This window comes from Panthera leo, chromosome B3, assembly GCF_018350215.1.
Source record: "Panthera leo isolate Ple1 chromosome B3, P.leo_Ple1_pat1.1, whole genome shotgun sequence".
In the NCBI taxonomy this organism is placed as follows: Eukaryota; Metazoa; Chordata; class Mammalia; order Carnivora; family Felidae; genus Panthera; species Panthera leo.
This window is the reverse complement of record NC_056684.1, coordinates 42248668-42261599: the sequence shown is the minus strand read 5'-3', so window position 1 is coordinate 42261599 and position 12932 is coordinate 42248668. Positions and strand designations below refer to the sequence as shown.

The following is a 12932-nucleotide window of genomic DNA, read 5'->3' as shown; positions in this document are numbered from 1 at the left end:
AGTTTGCCACCTCTGTGTTACCAGTGAGGCCAGAGGATTTGGCGGAAGGTGACCACAGTGACTTGAAGCTTGTCCTTGGTACGTTGTCCTTCTGGAACCATCCCTTGAATACCTTTAGGTGATCACTTCCAGGTTTTGGTTTCTCAGTCTGCCCTTTCCACCAGGCTAAGTGACGTGGACATTTCATCTCCCTGATCGAACGTGCAGAGGTACCCGTTCTTCATCGGCTGCGTGTTTATAGAGAAGTAACAGAAGGCTTGAAGAAAGAAGAAATGGACTCTACCCCAAGCAGGGGGTGCCTTGGCTTCTCTCCCCTTTGTCGTGCCTCTGTGAGCAGCGCTGTGTGGGCTGTCACACCTGGATCAGAGGGGCTGCCTGACATAGCCACAGCCCCTGCTGCCACATTGCTCCTCTGACTGCTGAACCCCCTGCCTGTGTGAAGGGCCTGTCACACTGAGTGGCTCTCCATCGGGATTTCCTTTCATTTTCCTTCCCTGGAACTTGGAAATCAAATGCACTGGGGGAGACAGGAGTAGATTTTAGTGCCGAAGATGTAAAGGAAGGACTTTATACCTTCTGTTTAGGGGAAACCTATTCTATAGCATTCAGGGATGGCACTGGGAACAGAGTTGGTAGTCTTGGAGATGAAAAGTCCTTTCTGAAAAGGACTTCTCCACTACCCCCCAGCCTTCTCCACTACCCCTGTGGCAGGAAGGCAGGCCCTTGGACACAGGTGCCTTTTACTGTGAGGCGATGACTGAGACCATGGATCCCTAATGCTGACAGAGGACTCATTAGGAGCCTCCTGGTCAGAGGGCTTGATGTGACCATTGTGAGCTGGTTGCAAGGTACGGCGCTCTGTATGCCTATTGCGGGGGGGGGGGGGGGGGGGCAGGGTTGACATGGAGTCACAGACTTGCCCTGAAGCCCAGCGTGCTGGTCCTGCTTGTCCTGACTAATGTGTTGAGGAGACATGAGTCTCCACCTGCCACTGGAGGAGGAACGGCAGCATGCAGTGAGCTGGGTGAGTGAGACATTCAGCAGTTCCCTTCTTGCAAACACTGTACATAATGATGAAGGTGGTGGTTCTTCAGCCTAGACAAGTGCACATGGGAAGGGGTTTTCTGAAGCTTTCTGGTCACTTTTCTCCTGATGTGTTTAGTTTTCAGAGTGAAACGTTGTGCTGCAGATGTTGAAAACCTTTCCCAGCTTTAGGTGTAGAAAAGAAAGGTTTAGTTAGAAAGTGTGCATTAAAATGGCTCTCCTGGAGTTGCTATTAACTCTACAAGTTAAACACACAGCATATAAAGTAGTGAAGAGAATTAAACAGTTTGCACTTTGAATTTTTTTGCAGAGTAACTGGGAAAAGCAAATTAGCATTTCTAGCTGTGGCTTATATTATGACCTGTTTTCTGTTTTCAGTCTGGATTGTTAGGTTGCCCAAAATGCTGAAGTGTTTAATTTTTTTTTTTTTTTAACTGAGCACAGCAATTAATGTGGGTAAACATGTGGTATGTATTGTCTATGAATCTTCCTTGGGTTTTAAAGGTGTGAAGAGCGACTTGGTACTGTGTATTTTTCCTGAAAAATGGCATTTAATTTCCATGTTTGGCTGAGACAACACACCTCTGTTCCTTTGGAGAGGGGTGAAAGAGAAGTGGGGAAGCTATTGGTGTTGGCTTAATCATAGTTGTGGCTTTTCTTGGCTCATCTTTGGTTTGTCTCCTTAGATGAGGTCACTCCCATGCCTCATTATTCATTCATGATTGGCATGCATATAATATTTTGTATTTTCGTAGCTCTACAAAAAATCTTTTTATATCAAGGTAATTCTTGTCCTAATACTTCGACTTGCCTTTTCATTAATAATGGCAGTGGGTTGAGTAGTTGCCCCTCCAAATACATGTCTACCTGAAGCCACAGAATGTGACCTTACTGGGAAACAGCCTTTCTAGACACAGTTACTTAAATGGAGATGAGGTCATACTAGATGACTCCAATGAATGGTGTCCTTATAAGAAGAGGAGAGGACACAGAAGAACGCCGTGTGAAGACAGCTCAAAGAGACACGGAAGGCTTCTTCCTTAGAGACTTCGGGGAGAGTACGGCCCACCAGCAACTCTTGATTTCAGATTTTGGGCTTCTATAGCTATGGAAGAATAAATTCCTTTTGTTTTAAGATAAACACTGAGTGGTAGTTTTTAGCGCAGCTCTAGGGAACAAATACCACAAACAATACAGCGTGGCAGAGATTGAAGTTTGACCATTTATTGACCTTCAGCTTCAGGTGCCCTGAGCTTAGCAAGGTTATAAACTAGAGTGTTTATAATCAAGGCAGTAAAATTTTCCATGTGCAAGAAGCTCTGGTGTCTGGTGCACCTTCTATTTTAATTTGGTCAACACATGGTGAAAGGCAATTTACTGGAATCCCAGTTGAAGGAGCTTCTGTGGCCTCATTAATCACAGCCTTTGGAAACTGTCTGTGGGGAGAGATATCTCTTGCCATTGTTGCTCCATCGAAGTGAATTTGCAGATTCCTTAAATCTGCCTCATGTAGCACCTTGGGACTTAAGGGATTGATGGGGTCTCTTAAGTACTTACTCGTTCACATTATCATTGGTCAAGGCCTGAGGTTAGAGTGTCAACAAACAAATTGGAAACCCTGCGGAAGGTGCAGGATAATGCTGTGTGGCAGTGTCCTTTTGAATCCTCAGTGGGAAAGACAGTGTTTGGGGCACGTTAGGCTGCCCCACACTCCTAGGATGCGGAGAAACACGGATGCAGTGACTGAGAACAAGAGGAACCGTGTCCTTAAAAGAAGAAAGGACTCTGCTGGTCAAGAGAAATAAAACTGCTGTATCTTGGGGACATTGACTCAACCACCCTGTGTGCCCCCAGCCCCATATTCTAAAATCTATATTGCAGGGGGGGGGGGCACCTGGGTGGCTCAGCTGGTTAAGCGTCCAACTTTGGCTCAGGTCACGATCTTGCAGTTTGTGTGTTTGAGGCCTATGTCAGGCTCTGTGCTGACAGCTCAGACCCTGGAACCTGCCTGGGATTTTGTGTCTCCCCCTCTGTCTGCCTCTCCACTGTTCAGGTTTGTTCTCTCTCTCTCTCTCTCAAAAATAAACATTAAAAAAATTCGTAGTATATATTGGAGGCTCAAGTTCTCCTGCTGTGAAACTCAGTTATGCATTTGCTATATATATGTCCACCTGAAGGGATTGTGGAGGTATTTAAATGACTGTGAAGTGTTACCGAGATGATGTAGTTTTGCCCTTCAACCTGAGATAACTTGGCTGTATTTCTCAGGACAGGAGCCCTCTTATTTGCTGTGAAGATCACCTTGACCCTAGAACAATTGGCCCAATAGAACAGAACCTCGTGTTTCCATTACTAGGTGTTGAGAAGGAATGACCCCATCTAGAGGTGCTCTCCTCATGGCACAATCACTAAGTGGATTTGCTTTACTTAATGTCCATATAGAGTGACTGTTTGAATGAGCGGTGGAGATTTTAACTGAGCCCTCTGCTGAAAACCCATGCCAGAGTGGAAAAGGATTAAACATTACCATGCCAGTGGAAGTACAGCTCTTGGAGATTTTGCCACCCCAAATTTCTAGCTAATTCTATATGAAAGTCTCTGAACAGATGAGAGCCAGGACATAAAGTCATTTTGGAATGGAGAATCACTTTGATCGCTTTAGATAACATGTATGCACATTCAGGAAAGCCTTGATGTTATCCAGAAGAAAATCTCTTCTGTCACCCTTCCTAGGAGGCACCACACATGAGCCAGTCTTTCTTGGTCTGACTGGGATGAGCGCTGGAGTGGGTTACTGCCCTTCTCTCTGCTCCCCGCATCTTTTGAAAGTGAACTCTATCAGGCATTACTGATTTGATTTACTCCAGCGTTCGGGGTGTTCCTGTGATTTGGACACATTGGTATTGTTAATGTGGAAATGATAATTAGTCTTAATTTGGAAATGGAGAATCAGAAAGTTAAAATAATTTACTCCAGGTTATACAGTTAAGGTTAGTTGGATTTCTTACAGGCCATGGAAGGGAAGAAATGGAAAAGAGTACGAGTGAACGATTGTCTGTATGTGTCTATAAACTTAGGGGAATTTTTTTCTGGTGATTTCTGACTTCAACCGTTTGCGACGTTGAGAGGACTATTTCAGGTCCAGAGGGATTGGGCGGGGGGGGGTACCCAGCATGCAGTCTCCATTCAAGCTGGCCTGTTAGGATGAGGGCTGAAGACTGATAGGTCTTTTCCTTATCTATTAAATAGGTGTCCCTTCATGTGCACAAAGGGAGTACAGAGAAAGCTGAGACTCCTTTCTTCTTTTCAACAATACAATTAATAATACAGAGTAAATAGTGTAAAGTTAAATAACTTGTTTACTCAACCGTTTTATGTATCCTGTTCTTAAAGTGCAGACAAGTTGGGTTTTGTAATCTTCATCTTACATGTACACTCACTGAGTTGTCTTACTTAATATATAAATTGATTTTTTTGTTTTTTGCTCATGTCAGTGATAAAGAAGACAAAAGCTTCCTTAGTCCTGCAGTGTATTATGAGTAATCTAACTTTATCTTAATAAAATGAGATGTAGTTTGGGTTTCTCTTGGGCCAGTTCTATATCCTTAATAACCCCAGAAGCTGTCCACATAGCATCCATCACTGCCCAGACCAATTGCTGGAAGGCCTTCGATATTGCCCAGTGCCTCTGTGTACCCTGCCCAGCTGGCCCTAAGTGCCAGCAAGTCTTTCTCCAGCTGACAGGGCTAATCAGGATGATCAATATGGCCTCCCCTGCTCATGGCACAATCACTAAGTGGATTTGCTTTACTTAATATCCATATGGAGTGACTGTTTGAATGAGCAGTGGAGATTTTAACTGAGCCCTCTGCTGAAAACCCATGCCAGAGTGGAAAAGGATTAAACATTACCAAGCCAGTGGAAGCACAGCTCTTGGAGACACGGTATCCCAAATCAGGTGAGTGTAGGTAAATACTATAGCACTCTAGAATGTTTTCCAGGTGATTTTTCATTACTAAGGATGAAGGGGACTATTGGTTTGAACACATGGGGAAAAGCATTTGTTTTCATGGAAAATCTCATAGCTTATAAATCAAAAGAAAAATTACCATCTCTTACACAGTTCACCCAGTGACTGAGTAATGGTTCCATATTGGTAAAAACTGAGTAGAAATTTGTAAATGAGGTTTTGTTGGCTACGTTGCTAAGATAATGGTTGTGAGTTCACTCTGTGGTTCATACGTGAAGTATTAGATGTGGAATGTAAATGTATCGTAAGTATAAATACTAACCGATCGACACCAACACCATTTGGTGTAGACTGTCAGCTCTAAGGTTACTTCTAATACTATTGTGGACAAAAATACAGAATACACATTTTTTTCTAGTCCTCTGTTTCTTAGCAAGTTAGCTGTCTATCATTAGGCTGCTTCTCATTAGATGTAGAACCTTTGGTTTTTGCTTTATCTTTTGAGTTCAGATGTTTCATTTGGGGTGAGAAGGTACCTGGTAGGAGAGTAAAATATGAGGGAAGGGCATATGGACTTTGATTATTGGAAGAACTGTTGATTTGTCATTCCCTCAAAGAGTGGCCCGTAAGCTCATTGCTCATGTTAGATCTGCCCTTAATTGGTATTTGTTGGGGATATTATTGTAATTTTCCTGTCAACCGTATGATGGCTGAGATCCTCCTGGATTTCCATGTTACTCTAACCACAGAAGGGAATGAGGTATTCGATACCTCACTGGGGGCCTGAGGGTGTATTTTAAGGGCCCTAACCCATGGTTTTATAATGGAGCTGCCTGAGAACTTTGTATTCCACTCAGAAATAATATATTGGTGTTAGTTTTAAATGGCCAGTTTAACTGTAACCTTCATTAGATCCAGGAAGGTTCACACTATTTGACCTGAAACGTTGTCTACTCTTCGCAAATGGTCCTGTATTTCCATATTTGTTCCCAGATATGAAAAAATGTGGTCTTCAATGGCTTGCAGTATTACTTTTCTGTTGGGTTTAAAAGTGACTGTGATCCAGCCGCAAGTTTGTTGCTTCTCACCTCATCAAGGAAGCCACCTCTATCCTTGGTGAATCCTCTTTTCTGGGTCTCCACCGAAGGGTGGGATGGTTTGGCCTAGGAAGGACTGGGAGTAGGGAGATCTCAAGACAGGATATGTGAGTGAGTCGTTCTGGGGCTTTGTCTCAGAAACGGGCCAGATGAAAGGCATAGGATTTTCTCTTTGCAGGGCTGGGGTGAGGAGAGGAGGTAAAATCGCACAGTTAAGAGGGAAGAACAGAGATGGAAGAAATGGGCAAGCTTTGACAGTTTGCTGCTGCTGCTTTGTCAAGCTGTCTTAAAGCACCAGAGTGCTGACAGTTCCTCGGCAGTCCGGCGTGTAATGTGAAAAGTGTGTGGGGGTGGGCAGCTATATACATAAGCACAAGATGGGAGTAAACGCTAGGAGAGGATTGACCTTAAAAATAAAAAGTTAAAGACTAAAAACAGCACATTAATAGGACATTTACTGACCAAATGGGGGGGAAAAACCACTCAAAAACCAATGCAGCTAAGAAAGATTAAGCTTCTCTTAATCAGAGGCTATTGCCTTGAACTGCTGGAGCACAGTGACCTGAAAGCTGCTTGTACCAGTAACACCCTAGATGGCTTTTCTTTTTCTTTCTGGCTGCCCCAGGGGAACTATTGTCGGGTTTAGGGGATCACTGGAAAATGCAGGAGGGTGTATTGTCATCGAGGCTGATGTGGGGGTACCGGTGGGGGCCATATTAGCAGGACCCACCTGTAAATGTCATTGTTTGAATCTTGGAAACCACACAAAACCTGTGGGTCTTAGCTGACGTGCATGTCGGCCTTCAGACCGACTCAAGCCTCTGACCTACTTTTCTGGTTACTCATGCCTAAATGAACGTGTTAGGAGAGAGCTCTTCCAAGTTGGAGTTACCCTGATCACAACTGGAACTCTTCAAAGTGCTGGCCGGTGGTGGCTCCCCTTACACTGGGGTACGGTCAGGCCTTGGTGGCCGCAGTATAAGCTGAGGACTTTTCACTATCAGAGACCTAACTATGCATTATTCATCCGTGTAATTGAATTAAAGGTGAAGAGGGCATAGGCTGTGGTTGGGACAAGGACTGGGAGGAAATGCCTTTTGCCATGAGCTGATCTTAGAGGTTTCAGCGGCCATTCCATTAGACTGCAGTGTGAGAGTCTGGAGGAAGCCAGCAGCTGCTGGGAGCAGCTAGGCCACCGTGCCCTGGCAAGGGCAGGGAGAGGACAGGAACTCCCATAGCATATGTTTTGGGGGAGGTGGCGGGGGGGGGGGGGGGGGCATGGGCTGAAGCTGATGGGCAGGGAGGACTCTTAAATACAGCCACCTGTCTTTTCAAAGTTTAGGACTGTTTGAAATCTAGCCAGTCTGGGTTTTTGTGTCTCCAGCCTGGCTTTCAGACTGTGCTCTGCTGATGTCATGTTGCTGGAGACTGCAGAGATCCAAGTGTGGGCAGATGGGAATGGATGGTGGAGAAAAGATGGCAGGCTGCTCATGTGTTGATGTGCAATAGAGGGCGGCCAGGAACCTGGAGGCTATGGCGGGGGTGGGGTAGACCTGAGTTCTCTATGAAATCCATTTGCATTCTGTGTTGAACAACACAGATATGTTGTTCAATGTGGGCAGATACCACATCCTCACACATGCCGGAGGGTGAGTTTGAGAGCACATGTCTTCCTATAGCCCTTTCCTTCAAATCATTCATTGTCATGGTTTTCAAGCATTTGAGATGATTTTTATATAAGCGTACATATGAGGCATTAGCACATAAAAGACATTTTAACAGGAGCCGGTCGTGTATTTGTGCCAATTATTTGATACACATAATTTTTCAGAGCAACAATTCAGTCTAATATCTGATAGAATTGTGTTCTTTGTGGCTTACAAAAGTTCAATATTTGTTACTTTTCATCTATTTGAACAAACAGTAAAAAAACAGGTGTTTAAATTCCTCTTTCCAGGAATGACAATGTAGTTTGACGTCTGCTAAGGTGGGTCTGTCACCTCTTAGAAGTTAGCAAAGGCCCAGGCAGGCCAAAGCACTATTGACTGGACTGTGGGAACTAAATGGACATATTCACTATCACCCTTGATCATTTTCTTCCCTAATCCTCAAGTTCTGAATCCCTTGAGACAACACCAGAACCCGAGGCTGAAGTTCCCTTTCTCCCTGATACTGGCGAGCTGACGGCAAGGATATGCAGCCACATGGAAGGCATTGGATGCTGGGAGGCCATTCTGAGATCACCTTGCCCTCACACAGGAGGAGAGGGAGACTCAGATGATAAGTGTCTTGTCCGGGGACCCAGAGCTCTTAGAGGTCCGTGCATTGCTACGTGGGAAGTTAAATGAGAGCTTTTAGTTGGATCAGGTATCTGTGGCTGCTGGTGTAAAGTTGGCATACAGATGGAATTAAAGATGTCATGAATTGTGTCTGATACTGGCTGGTGGACATAGTGGGGAAGGGCTTCAGGAGTGTGAGATTAGTTTCAGCACAAGGACGAATACCAGTGTTTTTCTTCTTGGCAGATGCTCAGTTTTATTAAAAGTATTTTAAACTCTGCCCTACTAAAATAAGATTGTGGGCTTATTTTGAGGGTTGAAAGGAAGGAGTAAGGTGAGTGCTGGTGGAAAAACAAACAAAAAACAAGGAACATCTCACTTTAGGAGATGCTTATGCTGGCCACGCCTTCAATACGCATGCCTTTTAAAATTGCATTATCCCCCAAGGCTAATGCACTTCTAGTAGTTAGACCATTTTGTTTCTTGGCAAAAGAGAATTCTTAAGGGGATGATCCATCGTCTGCATGGATTGTACAGGAAGAAAGGTTAGATGTTCAACTTACTGTATCATTCTGCCCTTTGGTAGGATGGAGTTGTATGCCAAATAATTCGGTTGGTTTCATCAAGAGGCGAATTTATACATATGCCATTTCTGTCTTGGTTTCCCTTTGTCCCTCATCATGGAGGGAGTTGGTGAATTTGGGGAGCCAGCCAAGCAGGGAATTACATAAGCAAAGTCTTTATTTCTGCTTTCACCTTGTATTCATAGAATAGTAATGTTTAATAGTTGCAATTATCCTTGAGATAAGTGAAGAGGCTTGCCACACACAGAATCATATTGTAAAACATTGATTTCTGCTTTTTAGAGGCTAACACAGAAATTGAACTGCTGTGCATCAGAGACATCATTTTAAAAATAGAGCCATACTGAATGCATGCAAAGGGTTTTGTCTCTTATCTATACTAGAATTACCTCTATTTGAATTTTAAAAATTGGGGTTATTTTGCCATTATGGTATCAAGTACATTATTATTATTTTTTTCCCATTTCCAATTTCTCCAAGTTTTCATTTTTTTTTTAAGAAAGCGTCATGTTAAAACTTCCCAGAATGAATGATTTTTATTAGTCAATTTTCAGCTTGCTTTTTTGCCCCTCTCAATTCTTTCCAGGTGGAGATGGTATGGTCTCCTCTGCCTTGTGCCCAGTGAAGCTTTGAAGTATTTGGCACTGGATTTAATTCATTAAGGCTCTGACTGTGCTAGGGCTTTAGTTTTCAATAGAGCAAATTACCAAAAGGGTGAAATCAATAACAGCGTGGAAAGTGAACATTCTTTTTTTCTGTAGTCCTGAGGTAGAAATAAGCATTTCATAATTGTTCCAGCATAGGAAGTCTCTTTCCACTGAGAAAGGGAAGATTAACAGTGATGGTAATTGATAGTCATTGCTCTGTTTAAATCTCATATTGCACTTGCTTAGTCTTGGTAACAAGATGAGGACTACAGTTCTCTTTTTTTACTGATAATTCACTGTATACTTCAGGGCAAGACTAAAATGACTGTAGTTCTCAAACTGTTCACCTACCTACTGAGGCATCCTTGACCTGTTAAAACAACACATTCAGGCTTTTACTGCATTGTCATCCTGGAGTGGCTGCTATAGGTAAAATCGCAAGTAGACAATGCTATTGAAACAGGAACAAATATTGAAATACTGTTAATACTTAGGACATTGTATATGGTAGACCTTCAATAAGTACTTGTTGAATTAAATGGAATTCCTGTAAGTATGGATGAATTATGTAGAGGCCATTTGCTTTCCCTAAGTCTAAAAGACTTTTCAAAGGAAGGTCTGGATATTAAGCCAAGTCTTGCTAACCGTTTGCTGTAGCTGAGATCCAGTATCAGAAGAAGGGTTGGATGTTTCTGTGTACCAAGTATGGGGAAAGAAAGTCTGACAGCCAGTGTAAGTGGGAAATGGATCTTCCACGCATAAACCCTGGTTCATTGTAGCTAAGCAGATATTAAGGGACTGGGGTAGAGGAGGGGTCTGGGATCTTACAGAGAGCTCTTCAGAGGAATTTTTATTGGGAAGCCTCTTGGAGATCCAGTCAGTGGGTAAGACCAAACACTAGAGTAGAGTTTGCTTATTACTTGTAGAATCAGAGCAGAATCCTAAGTGGCCTTAGGAGAATTGGTCATAAAATAACCATATTCCAAGGCCCCATCTTTTCTTTGGAATTCCCTGTCCTGGTGACCTGCAGGGTTTCCCCAGTCAGTCCTGGTGACTGACCTCTCTGGTGGTGCGTAACCTTCAGTTTTCCATGTTTCGTATCAGAAATTGAGGTGGTGGACCAAAATTTAGGTAGAGTTCACTAGACTCCTCTACTTCCTTGGTGTCAGGAACTTCATGTGGTCCCTAGATGGCGTAAATGAGATAAAATGGATGACCACTAAATAGTGTTCACATCTCTCTGTAAGTTGGAGCTTCCACCTCAGTCACATGAGACATTTTGTGAGATTATACTCTTTTCAAGGGGATCCTTCTCCTAAGAGAAGATCCTTGAGCTGAGCTTCAGGACGGGTCTCAACATTACCGGTAGTGACTTTGGTTTTTAAAGCTTCATATTTTTGGGGCGCCTGGGTGGCGCAGTCGGTTAAGTGTCCGACTTGAGCCAGGTCACGATCTCGCGGTCCGTGAGTTCGAGCCCCGCGTCAGGCTCTGGGCTGATGGCTCAGAGCCTGGAGCCTGTTTCCGATTCTGTGTCTCCCTCTCTCTCTCTGCCCCTCCCCCGTTCATGCTCTGTCTCTCTCTGTCCCAAAAATAAATAAAAAACGTTGGAAAAAAAAAATTAAAAAAAAAAAAAGCTTCATATTTTTGGCCTGCCTTCCTACACTGATATCTGTAGTTTTGTGGGGGTTCTATTTTCCCCAAATGAGGTGTTCTCCAAAGTTTTCCTGGAATTCTGAGATCGGTCCTCGTGAGGCTAGCCCAAGAGCTGAGGTTCGCGGTTTTATCTGGATTGCAAGGTTGTGCTCAGTGCAGGTCTTAATGAAGTTTTGTTCCCTTGAGAATAAGGGATATATTGATTGGTGCATATTTGTTCTCATCTTCCCACATCTTTCCAAATATGTTTTTGGGTACGTTATGCTTTTCTTTACTTTGGCAGTGTTTGAAGCACATGATAAACGGGAAACATTAGGCTATTAAAAAATCAAGACCCCGGTAGCCATTAAAATGGAGACTTCTAATCCATTTACACCTTGGAAAATTCCTTAGAAAGCACATAACATTCTAAAAATAATTGAGGATGCGTAGACCACTTTAACACCTTTTTATTCCTAATTCAGAGAAACTCTTCGTCTGTATCTTTGGGGAAACTGTCTTTTTTGTTTGTTTGGTGAGGTGGTGGTCCATTGTATGACACACGTAAAGATTTGTCAGAATGGTCATTAACACTATAAAATCAAATCTGGTGTCACAGAAGATTGTGCCTCTATTGGAATATTGTATTAGCTCTGTTGGCTCCAGCATATTAGACTTTTTTTTTTTTTTTAAGGCTTACGTAATTGAACTACTTCACTCTTAAGAGGTTGAACCACTTGCTGGGAAACCATCCTTATTTCTAAGTTGGTAGATTAATCCTTAGGGTGAGGGACTGTGTCTTAGCTATATTTATATTATAGATTGGGGGCTAACAGATAAAGGCTAAGATCACTGGTATTCAGTAATGGTTTATTTGATTGATCTTGTTAGTTTTAAGGCAATATCCCTTAATAACTGAACTCTTCCCTCTACTTGGCTATCATTTGAAAATCAGAGTGCTGAATTCTGTCCCAGTGCTCAGAACACCGAACTTCTGTAATTACCAAAGGGGATTTCAGACTCATCAGGGAAAGTTCAGTTGCTATCTTCTGTCCTCGTTTATAAATGAATCTTAGGTTTGGAATTCTTTGGCCTTTCTCCCCATCTCCACCATGCAGTGGTAGTGGGGAGAAAGCTATTTCTTAGTTTTAAAAGCTGATGAAGAGCAGGGTACCTGGCTGGCTCAGCCATCCCCCTGGTGGGAGTAGAACCTACTAAAATAAATGAATACACAAATAATAAAACTGATAAAGAATAATCTTGGACCCTTACCTCAGACTGTATATTAAAAAAATAATTCAAAAAGGATCAAAGATTCACGGTGCCTGGGTGGCTCTGTCGACTGTCTGGCTCTTGATTTTGGCTCAGGTAATGATCCCAGGGTCGTGGGATTGAGCCCTGTGTCAGGCTCTGTGCTGAGTGTGGAGCCTGCTTAAGATTCATTCCCTCTCTCTCTCTCTCTCTCTCTGCCCCTCCCCTGCTCATACACAATGTCAGTCTCTCTCTCCTAAAAAATAAAAGGATCAAAGATTTTAAATGTAGGAACTATAAGACTACAAAACTTAGAATAAAACATAGCTGTAAATCTTCATCGACCTTGAATCAGGCAATGGTTTCTTAAATAGGACACCAAAAGAATAAGCAATGTAAGAAAAAAATAAATTGGACTTGATCAAAAC

At 43.0% G+C, this 12932-nt stretch overlaps 1 protein-coding gene across 2 annotated transcripts in view; it reads left to right on the top strand.

Annotated features, from left to right (window-relative positions):
- Nucleotides 1-12932, top strand: part of TLN2 (talin 2) — a 435350-nt gene that overhangs the window by 202535 nt on the left and 219883 nt on the right. Inside the window, exon 1 of one of the 2 annotated variants that reach the window (XM_042941832.1) lies at nt 4952-5002. The exons of the other annotated variant lie outside the window; for it this stretch is intronic. The gene's annotated coding sequence lies outside the window, so the exon portion shown is untranslated. Of the gene's footprint in view, nt 1-4951; nt 5003-12932 lie in introns of those variants that run through there. 2 annotated transcript variants of the gene reach the window in all.